Here is a 22,927-nt window from a genome sequence, read left to right as displayed (position 1 = left end):
GAATAAGACTATGTTTTCTAATTTTCAAAGGTTGATTAGAAGCAATCCTGAGTTTTTGGTGTTTTCACTTTTCCCCCACCCAAATCAGGGAAAAAAAGTTTTACTGAAATTACCATTTTCCAGTGGGAAAAATTAATTTCCCTTAAATTATATTTTCCAATAGGAAAAAAAACTGTCAACAAATTTCAAGCAGCTCTAAGCAATACTATGTCAGTACTCCATGTGGTACCAAGTGGTAGAAGAATCATTAAATCTGAAATATAAAGCCAAAATGAAGCTTAAATAATTCACACCAACCTCTAATATACTCCCTATAATCACCCATTCAGTATTTCAGTGACAAAAAATATAAATCTTGTCTGAGATGTTAATCTTATAGCACTTAGGTCTGACTATACATAGGCATAGGAGTAGGCTATGACAAAATTAGATCAGTTTGAACATGATCTTCTTTCTATTATCAGAAAAATATATCCCCACCTACCTTTTCAGGTTTTTATTAAAATATTTATTTTGGGCACTACAGAGTAACAAATTGCATAAGTGGCTCAACAGATAATGATATCAAGCACGGGCAACTGGTTTACACTGGAGTTTATTATTCCCATTTTCTTATATTATGGAAACATTATTGGAAATGTTAAGACAAAATACCGGAAACACCTACACTACAAAACACAGCAGTGTTATCTGAATTATTTTTACCTTAGCCCCAAATCCTAAGAAATTACTTGATAAATAGAACAGCAAGTTAACATTAGACTCTAATGATACTGTAGCACAGTGGTCACTTACTAAGAGCCCCTTCAGGGGCACAGATTACTTTATAGATTCATAGATTCATAGATACTAAGGTCAGAAGGGACCATTCTGATCATCTAGTCCGACCTCCTGCACAGCGCAGGCCACAGAATCTCACCCACCCGCTCCTATGAAAAACCTCACCCATGTCTGAGCTATTGAAGTCCTTAAATCATGGTTCAAAGACTTCAAGGAGCAGAGAAGCCTCCCTCAAGTCAACCATGCCCCATGCTACAGAGGAAGGCGAAAAACCTCCAGGGCCTCTCCAATCTGCCCTGGAGGAAAATTCCTTCCCGACCCCAAATATGGCAATCAGCTAAACCCTGAGCATATGGGCAAGATTCACCAGCCAGATACTACAGAAAATTCTTTCCTGGGTAACTCAGATCCCATCCATCTAATATCCCATCTCAGGGGATTTGGACTATTTACCCTGAATACCTCCCAGCTTTGTATCGTCTGCAAACTTTATTAGCACACTCCCACTTTTTGTGCCAAGGTCAGTAATAAAAAGATTAAATAAGATTGGTCCCAAAACCGATCCCTGAGGAACTCCACTGGTAACCTCCCTCCAACCTGACAGTTCGCCTTTCAGTAGGACCCGTTGCAGTCTCCCCTTTAACCAATTCCTTATCCACCTTTTGATGTTCATATTGATCCCCATCTTCTCCAATTTAACTAATAATTCCCCATGTGGCACGGTATCAAATGCCTTACTGAAATCTAGGTAAATTAGATCCACTGCATTTCCTTTATGTAAAAAATCTGTTACTTTTTCAAAAAAGGAAATTAGGTTGGTTTGGCACGATCTACCTTTTGTAAAACCATGTTGTATTTTGTCCCATTTACCATTGACTTCAATGTCCTTAACTAATTTCTCCTTCAAAATTTTTTCCAGGACCTTGCATACTACAGATGTCAAACTAACTGGCCTGTAGTTACCCGGATCACTTTTTTTCCTTTCTTAAAAATAGGAACTATATTAGCAATTCTCCAATCATTCGGTACTACTCCTGAGTTTACAGATTCATTAAAAATTCTTGCTAATGGGCTTGCAATTTCAGGTGCCAATTCCTTTCATATTCTTGGATGAAGATTATCTGGGCCCCCCAATTTAGTCCCATTAAGCTGTTTCAGTTTTGCTTCTACCTCAGATATGGTAATATCTACCTCTATATCCTCATTCCCATTTGTCATGCTACCATTATCCCCAAGATCCTCTTTAGCCTTATTAAAGACTGAGGCAAAGTATTTGTTTAGATATTGGGCCATGCGTAGATTATCTTTAACCTCCACTCCATCCTCAGTGTTAGCGGGCCCACTTCTTCTTTCTTAGTTTTCTTCTTATGTATGTGGCTATAGAACCTTTTACTATTGGTTTTAATTCCCTTTGCAAGGTCCAACTCTACTCAACTTTTAGCCTGTCTCACTTTATCCCTACATCTTCTGACCTCAATTAGGTAGCTTTCCTTGCTGATCCCTCCTGTCTTCCACTCCCTGTATGCTTTCTGCTTCTTCTTAATCACCTCTCTGAGATGCTTGCTCATCCAGCTTGGTCTACAACTCCTTCCTATGAATTTTTTCCCCTTTCTTGGGATACAGGCTTCCGATAGCTTCTGCAGTTTAGATTTAAAGTAATCCCAGGCCTCCTCTACCTTTAGATCCATAAATTCTTTAGTCCAATCCACTTCCCTAACTAATTTCCTTAATTTTTGAAAATCAGCCCTTTTGAAATCAAAAACCCTAGTTGCAGATTTATTTTTGTTAATCCTTCCATTTAGTTTGAAATGAATTAGCTCATGATCACTTGAGCCAAGATTGTCCCCTACAACCATTTCTTCTATGAGGTCCTCGCTACTCACCAAAATTAAATCTAAAATGGCATCCCCTCTAGTCAGTTCAGCAACTACTTGATGAAGGAATCCATCAGCTATCGCATCTAGGAAAATCTGAGCCCTATTATTATTACTGGCACTGGTCCTCCAGTCTATATCTGGGAAGTTAAAGTCTCCCATGATCACGCAGTTTCCATTAGTATTTACTTTATTAAAGACATTAAAAAGGGCTCTATCCATATCCAAATTAGATCCCAGAGGTCTATAGAACACCCCAAGCACTATCGTAGGAGAGGCTTTACTAGTTTTCTTCCCCAATGTAATTTTTGCCCTGACGGACTCTGTCTTATCCATTCCGTCGCTTCTTATTTCTTTACACTCTACCTCAACATTGATATTCAATGCTACTCCACCCCCTTTACCTTTGTTTTTGTCTTTCCTAAAGAGCACATACCCTTCAATACCTGTAGTCCAGTCATGACTACTATTCCACCATGTTTCTGTTATCCCTACAATATCTGGTTTCACTTCCTGCACCAGTAGCTCTATCCTCCATTTTGTTACCTAGGCTCCTCGCATTGGTGTATAAACATCTTAATTTTTGCTGTTTGGCCTTGCTCACATTTTGTACCCTATTAGGCACAGTCATTCTACAGCCAGTATAACCTATTAGACTAGTATCCACACCGCCCTCCCTCCTTATATACTTTCTCCTACCCATGGCTGTATCCTTTCTTACTTAGTCTTCTTCCCTCTCAATGCTAAAATCTGGTGTGGAGATTTCCTGAACATCTCCCATCCATCTCTCTCTAATTCCTAGTTTAAAGCTCTCTTTATCAGTTGTGCCAGCCTAGAAGTCTATTTTCTTCCCTACTCAGATGAAGTCCATCCCGAGAGAATTGACCTCTCTCCGTGAATGCCTCGCAGTGGCCATACATCCCAAAGCCCTCCTTATAGCACCACTGCCTAAGCCACCTGTTGACAGTCATAATCTTGTTACACCTTTGTTGCCCTTCTCTAGGAACAGGAAGGATACCACTAAAGATCACCTGAGCCTCAATTTCCTTAAGCGTCTTCCCCAGCCTAGCATAGTCTCCCTTAATACTTTCCAGCGAGAATCTAGCCGTATCATTTGTTCCCACATGAAGGATAATTAGGGGATTCTTTCTCGCTCCCTTTAGGATCCTTTTCAACCTCAGTTCTACATCCCGTATCTTAGCACCCGGAAGAAAGCACACCCTTCTATTCTCAGGATCAGCTCTAGTTACAGGCCTGTCTATTCTTCTCAATAAAGAGTCCCCGATCACATAGACCTGCCTTTTCCTGGTGACTGTGCTATTCTCCAGTCTCTCCCCTGTTCCCTCTGGCTGCAAGTTCTTTCCATTCCTATTTTCCCTTATAATCTTCTTCAACCCATCCTGTATCCTCCTGGGGCTCATATTTGGTGACGTCTCCCTTGACTCTTCTGCTTTTCCTATAGGACTAGCCTCTCTTCTCTTCTTCCTTACCCTTCCATCTTCAACAAGTACCTGCTGAGCCCCTTCTTCATTTTCCAACTCTGCATACCTGTTCCTAAGCTCTATTTCTCCTTCACTAGCCCGTCTTTTCCTCTGCCTGGTTCTTTTAGTCACATGTTTCCACTGACCACTTTCCTCACCCAGTCTCCCCTCAAAATTCCCCAGCCCTGCTTCCATCTGTGAGTCTGAGCTTTTCCCTTCAGATACCTCATATCTTTGCTCCATCATCTGCTCAAACCCCTTCCTAAACTCAATGAGACTTTCCACCTGCATCTCCAAACCTCGGATCTTTTCCTCCATCAGCTCTATCAGACGACATTTCATGCAGAAAAAACTCTTACCGGTTCCCCCCTCCAGGATCATGTACATACCACAGCTTCCACATCCAGTCATCCTCAATGTGTCTTCCACTGCAGGAGTCACTCCCACAGCTGCCTCTGTATCTGTCATCGCCTTCCCACCTAAATACTGTTAATCTGGGAACCACCCCCCAAGCAAAAGCAAACCCCAAACAAGCACCACAATACAAACTCCGTTTACAAACTCCCACTCAAACTCCCCTGTTTAGACCTCTGTTTGCTAGCTCCTGTGCCGCTGCAGCTGTCTGCCCCTATTAGCCCCCAACCCCTTCTTCTGGGTCCTTTAAGCACTCCAAATAGAGCTTCTGTGAGCCAGACCAGAGACTTCCCATGCTGGTTTAATATCAAATAAAGTTCACCTAGACCTCAGAGTCTTTATTATAAAATAATCCAAACAATCGTCAATGAGCCCAAGACAACGTCCAAAATAATAATTCAAGAGTTCATACTTATTTCCCATTCTTCAGCCACAACCAGAGCTCTTCCACTGTCAGACTGCTCCATCTGAGTGGAGTTCATCCCTGCTTTCTTTTGGTATTAGTATCTCCTAATTCCTGAGTTTCTCTCAACTACCCCACCATCTTCCTGCTGCCTTCTACATTTGAAATTATCTGATTCCCTCAGGTGGGGCTCATCTTGTTTAGCCCCAGGCTCTCCAACCAGAGAGCAAGCACCCCGTTACAGATACCATAAACACTCCATAAAATTATTTACTGCTCCCATAACTTCCCCTCTCTCACTCTTGTCCCACTGGAAGACGACATGATTGATTTTGCTAATTTGATTTACCTCTGAAGCCTGTTCACAGTTATTTTTAAATACTTCCATTTAGCAACAAAGCAGCTTGAATGATTACTTTTGCAGAAACATTCAGCAGATATGTAGCATAAGGCTATGGCAAAACTTCCCTCAGCAATGCTGTGGCTGCCTTGAGATTTCCAAATACTGTATGTACAGTATTAAATCATAAAGTACTAAGTAAAGATAAAGGTATTGACAGAAAGCAACAAAAGCAAAAACACTCTAGTTAAGTCCTAAAATCTACCCTTTACTCATTGACCAGCACAGACCTACATCATCTTCCCCTCATACTTTAGATTTGGCTGCACATAAAATTGCAGGCCACAATATCCTTCTCTAAGGATGCTTTCTTTAAGCCAAGGAGAGAGAGATTGATGACTAAGACTACTGGGGGACTGAAGTCAGAAATAAAAGAAACCAGAAGATGCCTGTCCCCAGATTTCTTGCTTTATCCCATTGATAAATAACGTCAGATATAAAAGAATCGCCCCTTTTGCCATTTTAAGCTTCCTTTGCCACTTTCAGAACCTTCAAAAGTTGCATTTCATGTATAGCACTTTCTTTTCAAAGGAAATTTGAAGCCAATACAGTTGTGACAAGTGACATACATCCTCTCACACTCAGCCATACATTTTGACAGATTTTGTTGTTTGAGGCCAGGAGTAGTTGGAAGAGGCAATCCAATTTCCTGGAACTACAGCTGTCTGTATGTAGCTTTGTATCCCTGGGCATTCACCAAAGGAAAAGGTCTTGCCAGAGCATTTGAAATTCAAGCCTGCCTCCCTTCTACAAGATTAATTTGGGAGTATAAAGCTTGGTTAGACAACCTACTAAATACTGAGGGTAATCTACACTGGCAGAGTTACAGTGCCAGCAGTTAAAGTGCCACTCAGAGAGCACTGAAGGGAAACTGCTGTTGTGTGTTCACACTGTCAGCTGCCTGCGCAATAGCGTGTTCACACTTGCAGAGGTATTCAGAGTGGTGCGCTCTGGGCAGCTATCCCACAGAGCATCTCTTCCTCTTCTGCTGCTAAGAGTTCTGGGAAGGCAGAAGGGGTTGTGGGGCATGTTGGGTCCTGTCCCAATGCCCCATGATGCATTGCTTTGCATCCAAGAAATCCCTGTGCTTCCGTCCGCATTTGGTGCCATCTTTCAATGGTTTGTGTACTGTGCGCTCTGCTCTGCCTCTTCGGTCTGCAGGAACGGATCCTGCACTGTTGATCAATATTCTACTCACTCTTACTAACACATCACAAGTGGCAATGGATTTATTCCTTAAACTACAAAGGCAAGAGCAGTTCGACATTGATCTCGCCATGTGTAATAGCTATGACCTGAGATTGTTTGTGGCATTTACAGAGGTGCTGACCACAGTGGAAAACTGCTTTTGGGCTCGGAAAACAAGCACTGAGTGGTGGGATCACATCATCATGTACGTCTGGGATGACAAGCAGTGGCTGCAGAACTTTCAGATGAGGAAAGACACTTTTATGGGACTGTATGCTGACCTTGCCCGCACATTGCAGTGAAAGGACACGAGAGTGAGAGCTGCCCTGCCATTGGAGAAGCACATGGCGATTGCACTGTGGAAGCTGGCTACTCCAGACTGCTACCGATTGATTGCTAACCAGTTCGGAGTGGGAAAGTCGACCATTGGACTCATGTTGATGGAAGTGTGCAGGGCCATTAATTGCATCCTGCTCCGAAAGACCATGACTCTGGGCAACACGCATGACGTGGATGGCTTTGCATAAATGGGCTTCCCTAACTATGGAGGGGTGATAGATGGCATACATATTACAATTCTGGCACCTGACCACCTAGCCACAAAGTACATTAATCGGAAAGGGTATTTTATATTGGTTCTCCAGGTGCTTGTGGATCACCATGGGTGTTTCACTGACATTAACACAGGCTGGTCTGGAAAGGTGAATGACGCACACATCTTTTGGAACACTGGCCTGTTCAGGAAGCTGTGAGCAGAGACTTTCTTCGCAGACCAGAAGATCACCATGGGGAAGTCAAAATGCCCATTGTGATCCTGGGAGATCCTGCCTACCCCTTAATGCAGTGTCTCATGAAGCCATACACAGGGCACATCGACAGCAGCAAGGAGCTGTTCAACAGGCTGAGCAAGTGCAGAATGACTGTTATGTGTGCTTTTGGCAGTTTAAAGGCCCACTGGTGCTGCCTATATGGGAGGCTGGACCTTGCCGATGACAATATTCCTACGCTTATAGCCGCATGCTGTACACTCCATAATATTTGTGTAGGGTAGGGTGAAAGCTTCACTTAGGGCTGGACTGCTGAGGCTTAGTGCCTGGAGGCTGAATTTGAACAGCCAGAGACCAGGGCTATTAGAGAGGTGCAGCGCAGGGCCATAAGGATCAGGGATGCCTTGAGGCAGCAATTTGAAGCTGAAAGCCAATAATATTTATTGCTATGCTCAGGAGTGCAGTGCTTGTAATGCTAGGAGGTGATTTTGATTCGTGCAGACGATGCACTGTGAAGGTTTAAGAAAATTGCCTGTTGCTTTGGAGGGATCTGTTTGCTTTCAATTGATGGAATAAAGATTGCTTTCAAACCATAACAATTGTTTTATTGAAAAACAACAACCAGAGGAGAGAGAGAAACAAAAAAAAAACCACATCAGCACTGACGGGGATGGGGGAAGGGAGAGTCCCAGGAGGAGGTGTGGTCCCAGGTTGGTTAAATATTTGTGTATGTACAGCTATCATATCCAACCTTCTCCTCTTAAATGGGTACTGTACTTCAGCAGGGCTAAACTGCAGCGGGATGGGTGTTAAGTGCTGTGTGTACTGGGAATTCGCAGTGCTCGACTCTGATGGGCAGGAGTGGAATGTCACAGGTACAGACTGGAGCCAGGAGCTTGATAAGAGTGTGTTGGCAGTGTCTAGGGGAAGCATGGGAAAGAGTTTTAAGACAGTGGCTGCTGGGGATGCTGGGCACGGAGCTGCTCAGTTTAAAGAGCTAGTAGCACATGGAGTGCGTCTATTTGGTGCTCTATAATGTTTAACAGCCGCTCCATGGCTTCATTCTGGAGCGCCACATTCTCCTTTCCTTTCCTGTTCTCGCTGTCCCACCACACCTTCCATTCTTGTTTTGCAGCTGCAGAGTGCATCATGACATCATGCAGAAACTCCTCCTTAGTTCTTCATGGCTGCTTTCTAATTCTGCAGCCGTTCAGCTGGCAATAACAAAGAGGGAGGCTGGGCTTCCAAGGTCATCTCTGTGAAGCCAAAAATGCAATGTTTTACAGAAGCAGTATTGTTTGCAACACACAGATCACTGATTCAGTGATTTAAAACACAGCCACTATTCATATAACTATCACTAACTGGCTGACCCCAGGCAAGCACACATGAGCCACAAGACCCCCAAAATGGAGAGTAACTGCAGGGGCAGGGGAAATCAGTGTTCCAGTACACTAAGCATGTGGCTCTTGGGAAGAGCCAGCACTGTAGGGGTGGGGGGGCGCTTATAATCATTCCTGTCCCCACATTTTCCACAGGCTGTGTTCATTATGGAAGATACCTCACTGCTGAAGGTGAGCAGGAAATCAAGGGAGGGTCTTTTCCAAGACTGTTGCTTCTGCCCTGGCCCTTATGCGGCTCATCTGTGTGCAGCAATGGTCCCCGTCCCGCCCCGTGTGGTGGCAGAGTAGCATGGGAAAATTATCCTTAATGGGGCAAGAAACAAAGCAGCTCTGCCAAAGAACCTGCAGCAGCTTATTGGCCAGTAACTCCATGAGAGTTTCCTGGACATCTCTGAGGCAGGTTCCTGTGAAGTTAGGGAGTCAACACCCTGTTCCACCGCTCAGACTACGCATGTGGTGGTACATGCATCATACAGACACAAGCCTGCTTTCTGCAACCCTCCTGCCCCCAACAACTCGCTTCAGCAATTCCCAGAATCAAAGCCACTTACCAGAGGCCTCCTCTCCTGTTTGTACTTTGCCAAGCTCTAACAGCTGTGACTGGCTAGCCTCCTCTGGAGTAGAGAAGAGGTCCTGGCTGCATGCATCACTGATCTCCTAGTTATCCTCCGCCTCTGGGTCCCTCTCCCACTCCACATCTTCATCCAATATTTCCTCCTCCTGGCTCGGTCCACTCTCAACTGGCACGTGAGCCACTAAAGTATCCACAGTGGCCTTTTCAGTGGAGGTGGGATCGCCACTGAGCATCGGGTCCAACTCTTTGTAAAACTGGCAGCTCATGGGTGCAGCACCAGAGTGGTGATTTGCCTCCCGCGCCTTGTGGCAGGCATTCTGCAGCTCCTTCACTTTTACTCTGCACTGCAGTGTGCCCTGATCATGGCATGCATGGTGAAATTTGTCCATAGGTATCATAATTCCTATAGCTGGAGCACAACTGGGACTGGACAGCCTCCTTTCCCCAAATGCTGATGAAGTCCAGCAGCTTGGCATTGCTCCAAGCAGGGGATCGCCTGGTGCGTGGAGCAAGCATCTTCAACTGGAAAGATGCACTGAGACTACTGCACAGATCACCGAGCAAACAGGAAGGGGACTTTCAAAATTCTTAAGTAATTTGAGGAGTGGGTCACAGTTGGTCACTTGAGGGCAGAGCAGTGGAGTTCAAACTGATGACCAGAGAGGCAAGAACAGGCATTGTGGGACACCTCCCAGAGGACAATCGCAGCACTATAATCGACCAGGGTGTCTACACTGGTACCATGGCACTGTAGTCCTGGTGCAGAAAGCTGTATGCCTCTCATCAGAGTGGGTTTTTTACAGCGCTGCAGCTGCGTGGTTTCTGCTTGGCAGTGTGTACACCTTGGGAGTTACAATACAGAAAGCTGCTTTACTGCGCAGAAACTTGCCAGTGTAGACAAAGCCTGACTTTTAAAACTTCTGAAAGCACCAATGTAGGACAAGAACAATTTGTTACAGAGAGCTTCCATTATTGTAAGTCCGCCATTTTCAATTAGACCCAACAAAACATTTGCAGCATATTCACTTGTTTATTCAAGCACCTGACTTTGTACATACCAAAATACAGGTTTGTTGGTGCATTTATGTCTCCTTCCCTCCCACCACCAAACTGTAAATTAGAGTTGAAAAGCATAACAAAATCCTCTTACCCATCCATTTTTTTCAGGTCATGGCCAACACCTGTATGGTCCTCCTTAACTGTCATTAATGAAGAGTAGAGATATTTCCATCCAACCCAGGGATGTTTTGGATGGAAGTCTGCACTTCTTTGCTCATGATGTGGAAAACAAAAACAATGTTTGTCCCAGAAAGTATCTGCAAACACCTCAGATCTTAGGAATTAGAGATGATTAATTAGCCTGTTCTTCTCACTGAGTTTACACTAGACCAGGGCTGGCCAACCTCAGCCTGAGAAGGAGTCAGAATTTACCAATGTGCATTGCCAAAGAGCCACAGTAATACGTCAGCAGCCCCCCATCAGCTCCCCTACCTCCGACTCCCAGCGTCTCCCACCCACCGGTGCTTCCCCTCCCTCCCTGCACCTCCCGATCAGCTGTTTCGTGTCATGCAGGAGGCTCTAGGGGGGAAGGGGGAAGGAGCGAGGTCACTGCAGGAGAGGGGGAAGAAAGGGGTGAGGGCAGGACCTGTGGCAGAGCCAGGGGTTGAGCAGTGAGCATCCCCCGACACATTGGAAAGTTGGTGCCTGTAGCTCCAGCCCCGGAGTCAGTGCCTGTACAAGGAGCCACATATTAACTTCTGAAGAGCCTCATGTGGCTCTGGAGCCACAGGTTGGCCACCCCTGCATTAGACAATGAACTTCCCAGGAGAGAAGATATAAAGGAATAATTCAGAGGTTCAAAGGACTCAGTATGGAAAAATGGATTTTAAGAACCAGATTAAATCTCCAGAGGCTTTAATCAGGGTTCTGAGAGAAGACACCACTTAAACCATGGGTTCCCAAACTGGGGGTCAGGACCCCCCCAGGGGATCGCCAGATTATTATATGCGGGGGGGGGAATGTCATGAGGTATTAGCCTTCACCCCCAAACCGTGTTTTTTGCCTCCAGCATTTATAATGGTGTTAAATATATAAAAAAGTGATTTTTATTTTATAAGGGGGGGGGTCGCAGTCAGAGACTTGCTCTGTGAAAGGGGTCACCAGTACAAAAATTTGAATACCACTGACCAGAAGTAACCCAGTTATTGTGGGATGATTCTAACTGGATGCACTACAGAGATTCTGGGAAAGGTAACACTCAATGGCTGAACCCTTCTCAATCACCTCAATGAATTTTGAGAACTATGAAAAGGATTTTTTTTTAAATCAGGAATTAATTCAACTATGTACTAGAGTCAGAACACTAACTGAACTATGCAGTACATGACTGAGGTCCTTTTTTTTTTTGAGAATGTGGATGTGCATAACTAGGGCTAGGTTAACTCATAAGCAAATTAGGTACTTGCGTAGGTCCCATATTCTGGAGAGGAAGGGTGATATTAAAAACAAACAAACAAAGAAAATCCCTTAATTGAGCCCCTAGTGTTGCCACCTAGAAAATGGGATTGCACTCACAGCACCACTCAAATTTGGCTCAGGGTTTTCTCCATCATGAGGGAGGAGCAGCCGGGAAAATTCAAGTGGTCTTAAAGAAAAGGAGTACTTGTGGCACCTTAGAGACTAACAAATTTATTAGAGCATAAGCTTTCGTGAGCTACAGCTAACTTCATCGGATGCATTTGGTGGAAAAAACAGAGCAGAGATTTATATACACACACAGAGAACATGAAACAATGGGTTTATCATACACACTGTAAGGAGAGTGATCACTTAAGATAAGCCATCACCAGCAGCGGGGGGGGAAAGGAGGAAAACCTTTCATGGTGACAAGCAAGGTAGGCTAATTCCAGCAGTTAACAAGAATATCAGAGGAATAGTGGGGGGTGGGGGTGGGGGGGAGAAATACCATGGGGAAATAGTCTTACTTTGTGTAATGACTCATCCATTCCCAGTCTCTATTCAAGCCTAAGTTAATTGTATCCAGTTTGCAGATTAATTCCAATTCAGCAGTCTCTCCTTGGAGTCTGTTTTTGAAGCTTTTTTGTTGAAGGATAGCCACTCTTAGGTCTGTGATCAAGTGACCAGAGAGATTGAAGTGTTCTCCAACTGGTTTTTGAATGTTATAATTCTTGACGTCTGATTTGTGTCCATTCATTCTTTTACGTAGAGACTGTCCAGTTTGGCCAATGTACATGGCAGAGGGGCCTTGCTGGCACATGATGGCATATATCACATTGGTAGATGCGCAGGTGAACGAGCCTCTGATAGTGTGGCTGATGTGATTAGGCCCTATGATGGTATCCCCTGAATAGATATGTGGACAGAGTTGGCAACGGGCTTTGTTGCAAGGATAGGTTCCTGGGTTAGTGGTTCTGTTGTGTGGTGTGTGGTTGCTGGTGAGTATTTGCTTCAGATTGGGGGGCTGTCTGTAAGCAAGGACTGGCCTGTCTCCAAGATCTGTGAGAGTGATGGGTCGTCCTTCAGGATAGGTTGTAGATCCTTGATGATGCGTTGGAGAGGTTTTAGTTGGGGGCTGAAGGTGATGGCTAGTGGCATTCTGTTATTTTCTTTGTTGGGCCTGTCCTGTAGTAGGTGACTTCTGGGTACTCTTCTGGCTCTGTCAATCTGTTTCTTCACTTCAGCAGGTGGGTATTGTAGTTGTAGGAATGCATGATAGAGATCTTGTAGGTGTTTGTCTCTGTCTGAGGGGTTGGAGCAAATGCGGTTATATCGTAGAGCTTGGCTGTAGACAATGGATCGAGTGGTATGATCTGGATGAAAGCTAGAGGCATGTAGGTAGGAATAGCGGTCAGTAGGTTTCCGATATAGGGTGGTGTTTATGTGACCATCGCTTATTAGCACCGTAGTGTCCAGGAAGTGGATCTCTTGTGTGGACTGGTCCAGGCTGAGGTTGATGGTGGGATGGAAATTGTTGAAATCATGGTGGAATTCCTCAAGAGCTTCTTTTCCATGGGTCCAGATGATGAAGATGTCATTAATGTAGCGCAAGTACAGTAGGGGAATTAGGAGACGAGAGCTGAGGAAGCGTAGTTCTAAGTCAGCCATAAAAATGTTGGCATACTGTGGGGCCATGCAGGTACCTATCGCAGTGCCGCTGATTTGAAGGTATACATTGTCACCAAATGTGAAATAGTTATGGGTGAGGACAAAGTCACAAAGTTCAGCCACCAGATTAGCCGTGACAGTATCGGGGATACTGTTCCTGACGGCTTGTAGTCCATCTTTGTGTGGAATGTTGGTGTAGAGGGCTTCTACATCCATAGTAGCTAGGATGGTGTTTTTAGGAAGATCACCAATGGACTGTAGTTTCCTCAGGAAGTCAGTGGTGTCTCGAAGATAGCTGGGAGTGCTGGTAACGAAGGGCCTGAGGAGGGAGTCTACAAAGCCAGACAATCCTGCTGTCAGGGTGCCATAGCCTGAGATGATGGGGCATCCAGGATTTCCAGGTTTATGGATCTTGGGTAGCAGATAGAATACCCCAGGTCGAGGTTCTAGGGGTGTGTCTGTGCGGATTTGTTCTTGTGCTTTTTCAGGGAGTTTCTTGAGCAAATGCTGTAGTTTCTTTTGGTAACTCTCAGTGGGATCAGAGGGTAATGGCTTGTAGAAAGTGGTGTTGGAGAGCTGCCTAGTAGCCTCTTGTTCATACTCCGACGTATTCATGATGACGACAGCACCTCCTTTGTCAGCCTTTTTGATTATGATGCCAGAGTTGTTTCTGAGGCTGTGGATGGCACTGTGTTCTGCATGGCTGAGGTTATGGGGTAAGCGATGCTGCTTTTCCACAATTTCAGCTCGTGCACGTCGGTGGAAGCACTCTATGTAGAAATCCAGGCTGCTGTTTCGACCTTCAGGAGGAGTCCACCCAGAATCCTTCTTTTTGTAGTGTTGGCAGGAAGGTCTCTGTGGGTTAATATGTTGGTGAGAGGTCTGTTGGAAATATTATTGAGTCTGAGACGTCGAAAATAAGATTCTAGGTCACCACAGAACTGTATCATTTTCGTGGGGGTGGAGGGGCAAAAGGAGAGGCCCCGAGATAGGACAGATTCTTCTGCTCGGGAAATACTTACATGCCTCTAGCTTTCATCCAGATCATACCACTTGATCCATTGTCTATAGCCAAGCTCTACGATATAACCGCATTTGCTCCAACCCCTCAGACAGAGACAAACACCTACAAGATCTCTATCATGCATTCCTACAACTACAATACCCACCTGCTGAAGTGAAGAAACAGATTGACAGAGCCAGAAGAGTACCCAGAAGTCACCTACTACAGGACAGGCCCAACAAAGAAAATAACAGAACGCCACTAGCCATCACCTTCAGCTCCCAACTAAAACCTCTCCAACACATCATCAAGGATCTACAACCTATCCTGAAGGACGACCCATCACTCTCACAGATCTTGGGAGACAGGCCAGTCCTTGCTTACAGACAGCCCCCCAATCTGAAGCAAATACTCACCAGCAACCACACACCACACAAGAGAACCACTAACCCAGGAACCTATCCTTGCAACAAAGCCCGTTGCCAACTCTGTCCACATATCTATTCAGGGGATACCATCATAGGGCCTAATCACATCAGCCACACTATCAGAGGCTCGTTCACCTGCGCATCTACCAATGTGATATATGCCATCATGTGCCAGCAATGCCCCTCTGCCATGTACATTGGCCAAACTGGACAGTCTCTACGTAAAAGAATGAATGGACACAAATCAGACGTCAAGAATTATAACATTCAAAAACCAGTTGGAGAACACTTCAATCTCTCTGGTCACTTGATCACAGACCTAAGAGTGGCTATACTTCAACAAAAAAGCTTCAAAAACAGACTCCAACGAGAGACTGCTGAATTGGAATTAATCTGTAAACTGGATATAATTAATTTAGGCTTGAATAGAGACTGAGAATGGATGAGTCATTACACAAAGTAAGACTATTTCCCCATGGTATTTCTCCCCCCCACCCCACCCTCCACTGTTCCTCTGATATTCTTGTTAACTGCTGGAATTAGCCTACCTTGCTTGTCACCATGAAGGTTTTCCTCCTTTCCCCCCCCTGCTGCTGGTGATGGCTTATCTTAAGTGATCACTCTCCTTACAGTGTGTATGATAAACCCATTGTTTCATGTTCTCTGTGTGTGTATATAAATCTCTCCTCTGTTTTTTTCCAACAAATGCATCCGATGAAGTGAGCTGTAGCTCACGAAAGCTTATGCTCTAATAAATTTGTTAGTCTCTAAGGTGCCACAAGTACTCCTTTTCTTTTTGCGAATACAGACTAACACGGCTGCTACTCTGAAACCTGTCAAGTGGTCTTATGACCCCATATGCAAGATCATACCACCGCTCAATTAAGTAAGTGACCTTCTTTCAATAAGCACACAAATCTGTACCAGTGGATGAGTAGACAAAGCCAGACACACAGCTGAGACGTACTTTGCCATTCCCAACAGAGTAAAGGACAGAGGATAGCACTTGGTAAAGAAACCACTTATTGCTGCTGGAGAAGGAAGTGAAAAGGCTGGAACGGGAATTTACTATGGTGAAATGTATGGGAGGGAACATCATGCAAATGTATTTTTCCCTTCTTTCCATTTATTGGCTGTTTGTTGTTATTCATATTTGAAGGGGGCCCCCAGAAGTGAATGTTTACCTTGGGTCCAGAGTTGGGTTAATCCAGCCCTATGCATAGCTCTTCGTGAACCAGCAAAAGGACCCAAGGTAATCAAAGTCTATTTGTCCCAAACCACATAGATATCCCTACTTTGCACTGCCAATGTCTAAGGTTAGAAATGAGCCAAAATTGGTTGCAATTTGGTTTGCCTGAATGCTCAGAGAACTTGAATTAAGGTTTCTGATTTACACAAAGTCACTACTGATTCCATGGGCAATCCAGTAGCTACTTTTGCTAGTTACTTGTTAATTCTAGTATAAATGTTTCCACTTTTTTTCTTTTGCATTTTTAAAAACCTTTGAACATCCCCCTACATAGGAGATAAAATAATATATAAAAAGCCCGGGCTACTATGATTTTTATTCTAAACTAGAAACCTCTCTTCCTTTAGCACTAGGATAGGAGAGCTTCCCCTGAATCTGCAAAAGACAGGATGCTTTCTTTCTGTATAGTGTGAGTGGAGAGGGGTTTGTATTTGTTTTTGACAATTCAGAAATTTAGTATTTAGACTGTTAAATTAACATTGAGCATCTATTGTATAATGGTTGGAGATCTTGTAAATATGAAAAACAAAGTATAGAGCCTGCAACCAAATATATACCTCCTAAAACAGGAATGACAAATGCTGTGTACTACAATGGAGCAGAGGACAGAAATTCCCTTTCATGAAGGATTTTGAGATTTGCAATTTGTGTTTGTTCCAATTCAGAACAAAACTTGAAAAATGCTAAATTCTCAAAAACAAAATCAGATTAAAAATGCTTTGTTTCAATTTCAATTTTAAAATTACAATATACGATACAGAATAAAAATTGAAACAAAAAGTAGTTTCAAAACGAAAAAGTGAAACACTTCGCACATGTGTTGAATTGGGATGTTTTGACAGTGTTTTACAAAACAAAATTTAAGCAAAATCAACATGATTTTATGAAGCATTTGAATTTCAATAAAACTGCATTTTCCAGTGGAAAATGGTCCTTTCAAAGTTATTTCCCACCAGTTTTACAGTATACATAATTTGTTGTCTGAGCCCTATTCTGGCATGCTGAAAACATTTGGATGTCCTTGTAAAATTCTTCTGTAAATTACTCATTCTCTGTCAGATTTTTATTTGCTTTGGGTTTTTTAAATTTGGCAAGCAGAGAATAGTAACATCTCCATTTACAGTATATCGATTTTTAGAAATCAAATTGCAGAGGCCATAAGGAAGAGGTGAGAAAAGGTCTCAAACTCTTAATGTAGGAATCAATAAGGTTCTAGAGAACTGAGTGAAAAGCAAGAATAGCAAATCAAGGAAAATGACAGAAATACACAGCATTCATTCCTCAATTCAGAAAAAAAACATATTGAAAGCTATAAAATTAAAATCGAAACTGCTGATCTCTGATATTATGGGACAAACTTCCCAAAGCTCCTTATTCCACTGACTCTATCCTTTATTTATTATTTTTCTTTTTAAACAGTTTGTGATGGCTGGACTTTTGCTAGACACCAGAGTACATGCTTGGACAAATGTTAGGCCACAAGCAAGAAACAGGTTTCAGAATAGCAGCCGTGTTAATCTGTATCCGCAAAAAGAAAAGGAGTACTTGTGGCACCTTTATTAAGCAAGAAACAGTAAAGTTTCAGTGCTTTAGAGTGAGCTCCGTTTCAGCAGAAAATTGAAAATACAGACATTTATCAAGTCCTGACTGCTATTGGCCACTTGAATTTTTTTCAAAAGCCATCCAAGTCAATCACTGCAATACTGGGTCTGAAATAACTAGTCTTCCATTCCTTAGAGAGTAGTATTGACTGTATAAAGCAGAGAATGATTCAGCTATGTAACAAAAAAGCCAACAAGTAGGTACTTGTACTAGGGGATCAAGCACTGAGTGTTATATGGGAAAGGGGTAACAAAGTGTCAAGAATCAGATTATTAATGTGTCCTCAGATGTATTTGGTACAACTTGAAAGAGAACATGAAATTCTTGTTTGAGCGTGAATGCTGATACCAGCATTGTTTTGCAAGCACAAGCTTGTTTAGCAAGAAACTTCTGATGCTCCATACTGCAGGAGAGGATTTCTTGTGAGACACTTAGGGCTTGTCTACATTACCCACTGGATCGACGGGCAGAGATTGATCCAGCTGGGGTCGATTTATCACATCTACTAGATGCGATAAATCGACCGCCGAGCGCTCTTCCATTGACTCCGGTACTCCACCAGGGCGAGAGGCGCAGGCAGAGTTGATGGGAGAGTGTCAGCCATTGACTTATCACAGTGAAGACATCGTGGTAAGTAGATCTAAGTACATCGACTTCAGCTACGTTATTTTAAAAAAAGATCTGACAGGTCTTACCTGATCTTGCAGATTTTATAATTCAAAAGATTTAAATGAGCATTTAGCCTTTTTGTCCCACCACTTTCACAGAATGTTCTGGGACTGTACTGAGTTCTCATGGGTTCTATATATCTTCCAAAATGCTGTGTGATTTCTCTTTTAGAATTAGTGATGAGCAAACAAATATCTGATCTTTTGAAGGGTAATAACTCCCTCATACTCACATTGCACACATTTGGCTAAACCAAGTCCCTTGTGCGCCAGAAATAAAGTTTAAAACTAACCATCTCCAGACCAGAGGAGCCTTTACATAACCTCCACTATATAGTTCTATTACCTCAAGTCAGGTTTGTATATCTTTGACTCCCTGATAGGCTACTAAGGTGGCCTGCAGCAAACTTGATCTTCCAAGATGGAGTTGCATTTTTAAACAAATTAAAAAATGCACTCTCTTCCATGAAGCTCAGTTGCCTTAGAAAGCTTATTAACAAACAAAAATACATTTTTCAAAATATGCTGTCATGGGCAAGGCAAGCACAACCTGTGGTCATCACTGCATCTACTTGCAAAACATACCTGTTAATGCTCAACCATCAAGGTTGGAATTTGGTGTTGCCATTTATATCAAGGAACAACACTTACTTTCATAATGTTGATGTGTTGGAAATCCCCAATCCAAGCTGAACTTCAAAAAATAATGGTGAGTAAAAAAGAAAAGAAGCAAGAGAATGCTTAAATCACTTCTCTCTCTGATGTGGAGAGAGAACTGGAGGTGATATCTAACAGCAATCTTTCCACATCACTGCAGGAGGGTATAACCTGGCTAGCACCTCATGAGGACTCTGTCTTAGGGCTGGATGCTCACTGGGCTTCTTCCACCCCCACAGCATCCTTTCTGTTCCCCCGTCAATAAGTTCAAACAATCACAGCCTAACCAATCCCCCAGCTGCAAAGCAGAGCACTGCTTCCACCCAACGGAGAAGGGGGGGAGCCTAGAGAAAGCGACCTGTGATCTTAATGTGCTCTATTCCTTCATGTTCCAAATGAGGGCAGGCACAGTGTGAAAAGATGCAATGTATTCCTAAAAGCTCCGAGAAACCAAACATACATATGCCCCCTTCACATTCTCATATTTACGTAAAGCTATCCTGGCCTCATTAGAATCTATTGCAGAGTTCCCATTAACTTCAGTGAAGCAGAATTTTACCTAAACTATGTAAAATGATAATAATCTCTCTTTGTCACCAGGATTATCCACATCTTACTGAATACCTCTTACTTTTACTATTTTTAGTGATCAAAGATATGGATATTGTAGTCCAAAATACGGTTATATCTGATCTTGCTTGTCAAATTTGATTTTCATGTTATATGTTAGTTAAACATATAACATTGGGTAAAATGTAGATAGTGGATAGCCTATTATGGATTATACTACAGCTGTATTATTTGGGGCAAATTGTAACTAAGGGATTCTATTTTAGAATTTTTGCCTGGTGCATCTTACCTTAGTATCCAAGCAACCAACCATAGGGCATACATGTATGTTCATTTTATTTGTAGTTTTGTTATGGACCTCAGTTACCCTAGGCATGGCTATATTCACATCTTACACATTACTACAACAATATTTGTATAAACTGTGCCTTATGAGATATCACATGAAAGTTAATATTGCACTGGTTATTAATAAAATGCATCTGTTAACTTAATATGTGAAGTTATGAATTCCCTCTGTATGGTGTTACTAGAACATGTGTAAGACAAGACAGCCTAGCCTAAGTAAAAGTCATAAACAGGTCTGTCTAGACAAAGGAATGTGGGTTTACCTCAATTTACATATTAGTGAAAACCAAGTTGTCAAGATAAACCAGGATGGTTATGCTGTTTCTGAATTTAAAAGATAAAGAATAAACATGGATCCTCCACCCCAGAGAGATACAGGATACTAAATCCACAGGAGCCCTCCCAGTCTTGTAAGACAAAGATTTCCCTTTGGGGATATAAGGAACAGAAAGACTCTCCACCTTTATCTTTTACCTTAAGAGACAAAGAAACCAAGTGATTTGATCTCTGTGATGGAACCTGGCCTTGCTGGCCAGTAAAAAGCTGGAAAGGAAACTATGGGTAAAAGAAACCATTTTGAACAAAGGCTGTATCTTGCTAAATTAAATGTGTGTTTTTCACTTGTATTTGCTTGTAACCATCTCTGCCTTTATCTCTTTTACTTAGTATCATGTAATCCATGCTCTTTTGTTAATAAATTTGTTTTACTTTTACCATAAACCAATTCAGTGCTGTGTTTGAAGGGAAGGGTGTATTTTCCCCAGTTAAATTAATAAGCTGTGATGTACTGACTAACAGAGCAGCAAACTTAGTATCCTTTATGAATGTACAGTGATAGGGACTGTGCATTGGAAAGAAACATCTCTTAAGAGCTCGGGGATGAAGTTATCTAGTTACCTGCTAGCAAGATTGAGCCAAAAGACCCTTGAGGAGTTTGCTGATGAGGAAGACTCTCTGGTGAGACAGGGAGCTGACACAGTCTAATCTCCAGCAAAACTCACTCTTGCTGAGGCAGAGAGGTGACAGAGGCTCACAGTTCTGGGTATCCCCAGCAGTGTGCTCAACCACCAAGTCTTCAGCACCAGCAAGCAATGTCTAGAGGACCCTCGGACGGGACTCTCTGCCTCTTATTGTATTACCAGAGCATCTAGGAGTCCTAGTCAAATTGTCATCTTCTGCAAAATGGTATCTGAAGGATTAAGGTACAGGCTTCCAAGGTATTTGTTTTTTTTTAAATGCCATTTGGTAGACCATGTCAAGGAAAATGCTGGGCCCCAATCTTGCAATGACTTACATAGGTTATCTTTGTCCACTGAGTAGTCTCATTTATTGCAAGTGTGTAAAGGTAAGCACATGCACAATTCTTTGCAGAATCAGGGCTTAAATAGTAAAACCTTTTTGAAAGTATTGATTTATTGGCTCTGCTCTTCCTGTGTTGAAGTATAAACCATACCAATGAGAAAGTAGTGAAAAATATTTAATCAGTTAAGCAGTCTAACTGGACAAATTCTTGGATGATATCCCCAAACCTGAGAAGTGTTAGTTTATTCATATCCTGACAACATACAAAAAAAACATCTAAAAATTGGAAATGAATGTCAAAATACGATAAAAGGACAGGATTAAGAACAGGATGAAAGGAGGGAAAACTTTACAACAATGGTTCATTTATCAAAGTTCATATGAAAATATATATTACATTAATAACAAATTGGTTCATCATGATTAACCTTATTGCACTGAATATCCAATGGGAAAGAAAATATATTTAGAAAGCAATACAATATCTGTGACACTGAAGGAAGGGCATGCTCTGAATCAGAAATGAAAACATATTTGATTGGCCAGAATTACAGACCATTTGGCTAATCACTGTGAGCCTGAACCTGCTCCCACTGAAATCACTGAAGGTTTTGCCAGTACTTTCAAAGGTAACAGGATTGGATAGTTCTAAAGAAGCTCATGTCTTCTCAACAAGAGTTTCTGGGATCATTGCCCTTATTAAAGATGTTCCTAATATCTCTTTCCCACCATTCTACATTCTTAAAACACACAGGCTTTCTATCTTCCTGCAATGTACTGTTCACAAGGACTATTCAGGATACTGACTCTTGGCATCAAATTTATCTTGTTCAACTGAAAAACCCAGCTGCAACATATCTTGACCATAGGTGGCATTTTATTTATAGGCATTTCTACAGAATTCATCACTGTAGTTGGCATTTATATATAAATGCCTTGCTATTATCCATATATGAACACTTTACAGAAGAAAATAATTCATTTCTATAAGAACTCATCTCATATAGGCTGCAGTCATTCATTACTTAGTACAACATCATGTTTCTACATTACACATACACACATGCTAAATTGCTGTGGAGCAGTTGGGATTTTTAGAAGTCATCCTATGGGAGATAGATAAGTCGACACAGTGCAGAAGAAGTAGTTAAAGAGGCATGGCACATGCAATTTACCACATGGTTCTGCAGTTTATCTCAAGGATATCACCACTATTATTATATATCTATGTCTCCAATGTAGGCAATTCTCTATGTATGAGATTTTTAAAGGACCTTAGCACCCAACAGCTCCCATTTAGGCATCTAACAATGGGAGCTGCTGAGAATTTTGGAAGTAACCCATCATATCTACTTACTAATAGACATGTGCTTATTAGCTAGATTAGCCCAAATTTTTTTTTCTGCGGGGGTGGGAAGGGAGAAGTAAGATAAATTGTAATTTATGCAGTCTCCCAGCTAACTAAGGATATGTCTTCATTGCCGAGTTAACTCAGGTAATTAGTTCTGGCGTTAGCCTTGCCTAGATGTGAGCAATCACATTGCAAAAAGATGCTCCAGTTACTGTGTCCTCACTGGCACTACACTCCCCAATGTGTGCCACTAGAACTTCTGGGGGCCTATCCTGTGGTTCTTTGTGCCGCAATAAACTGAGCAGATCTACGATTTTTCCCAGTGAATTGTGGGGGGAAT

General features: G+C 42.5%; 1 long non-coding RNA gene across 1 annotated transcript; it reads right to left on the bottom strand.

Annotated features, from left to right (window-relative positions):
- Positions 1-3,591: 3,591 nt before the first annotated feature.
- LOC122455812 lies at positions 3,592-18,296 on the bottom strand. The gene is made up of 3 exons (XR_006274302.1): positions 18,121-18,296; positions 13,756-13,759; positions 3,592-3,602 (listed from the first exon to the last, which is right to left on the bottom strand). It is a non-coding gene; the product is annotated as an uncharacterized LOC122455812 (long non-coding RNA).
- Positions 18,297-22,927: the final 4,631 nt, after the last annotated feature.

Source organism: Dermochelys coriacea, chromosome 9 (genome assembly GCF_009764565.3).
Source record: "Dermochelys coriacea isolate rDerCor1 chromosome 9, rDerCor1.pri.v4, whole genome shotgun sequence".
Taxonomy (NCBI): Eukaryota; Metazoa; Chordata; order Testudines; family Dermochelyidae; genus Dermochelys; species Dermochelys coriacea.
Note: the sequence above shows the minus strand (reverse complement) of the source record. Positions and strands in the feature narration are given on the sequence as shown.